Raw genomic sequence first — 1,893 nt, forward strand, 5'->3', positions numbered from 1 at the left:
TGTGAGGGTTAGGTTTAGGGGTAGGGTTAGGGTTAGGGTATAGAATCTATAGTTTGTACAGAATAAAAATCATTATGTCTATGGAGAGTCCTCATAAGGATAGCTGCACCAACATGTGTGTGTTTGTGAGAGTGTATGTGTGTGTCTGTGAGAGTGTGTGTATGTGTCTGTGAGAGTGTATGTGTGTGTCTGTGAGAGTGTGTGTGTGTGTGTGTGTGTGTGTATCTGTGTGTATCTGTGTGTGTGTGTATCTGTGTGTGTGTGTGTGTGTATGTGTCTGTGAGAGTGTGTGTGTGTGTGTCTGTGTGTGTGTGTGTGTGTGTATCTGTGTGTGTGGTTACAGTGCGGCACTTACGATGGAAGTGAATGGGCCAGTGCATAAACATTAAAATACACATGTTTCAAAAGTATACCCACAAGATGTAAATATTATATGTTAACAATGTTAATGTGAAAAAAAGAAATCACTGACTAACCTTTTCTGTGTCAAGTTATATCCAGTAATACTAAAATCATGCAGAACAGAAATGTTAACACTAAAGTCATGTTGACAGATAATGTTTACATCTTTTGGCAATAATTTTGAATCAATGTGTATTTAGCTTGTGTTGAACACAGAATATTGCTTTTTCTGTGTATGTGAAACATTTCTGTGTATGAAGAAGGGAAACACATTTATGAACAAAACAAAATGAAACGACAACATTGCTAAAAATGTTTAATGCTTTTGAAAAGCTGAATAGTGTCTTACATTATGTAATCTCTCAATAACTTCAGCACTTCTGCTTGCCCTCATAAGCAGTTAGTATACAAGACAGTTGTTACACAGATATAAAGTAGTTATCTCATTTCTTTTGATCTCATCGCTTTTTATTTCAACTAAGTGGTTGTTTTGAAAATGCAATGGATATTTGTGGCATAGATATTAAGGTGAGTAATGCCATGAGGGAGTTTTTGTATATATTGTGCCAACAGAGCCAGAAAGAGTTGAAATGTTAGTCATCACACTTATGCACAGATATTAAATAATGTATGCCTACAGTAATTGGTACTTATATTGAGTAACAGTTCACATGTGGGTTTGATACTAAAACTTTAATATTACTCCCATTCTGTATGTGTAGTGTGGACCAAACCTTTTATTAATTTATTATAACATATGCATGAATTGGTAATGAGTTTTACTTTGATTGAACTAAATATTGCAATACATTTTAATAATTGCATTAATAAAGTCCTCTCTCCTATATGCAGATTGTTTACCCAGAACGCACATATGTATCCGAGATATCTGTTCAAGAACATTTCATCTGGAAAGCGGCGCATTCGTATCTGCTAAACATCTTAAAAGATCAGATTTACAAACTTTCTAAATCATAAACATCTCAAAAGACATCCACTGATTGTCTTATTGACTTCCAAAGGAAACGTCTTATAGATGTATTACAGATGAGCAGTCAATACTAAAAAAAAATATGTCTTCCAGATGTAAACACAAACATCCAATATATGTGCTGTGCTATTAAGGTACATACAGAATGCTTAGAATGTCAATAACATGGCCTGTATTACATATTGCATTGTTACATAATTACCACTGTGCTCTTTTGAAATGTCGCTTGTGATTCAAACATTATTTGACCAGACTGTACATGAAATATACCACAAAAGAGGCTAGCCTTTGCAAAACAATAAATATTGTGCAAAAGAAATACAGTGTGATGTTTAATCTTTGTGTACATTTGGAGCGTCACTGTAGTTTGAGACGTTCACAAACCAATGGGTGGGTCACGTGACAGGTCACGCCCCCACGGTGGGCGTGGTTTGACGCAGCTGCTGCTCTTAGCGTTCGGTTCAGTAAATAGACTTTAGAACAACTTGCTCTCTCTGCGG

The sequence above is a fragment of the Xyrauchen texanus genome, chromosome 24, assembly GCF_025860055.1.
Source record: "Xyrauchen texanus isolate HMW12.3.18 chromosome 24, RBS_HiC_50CHRs, whole genome shotgun sequence".
Classification (NCBI taxonomy): domain Eukaryota; kingdom Metazoa; phylum Chordata; class Actinopteri; order Cypriniformes; family Catostomidae; genus Xyrauchen; species Xyrauchen texanus.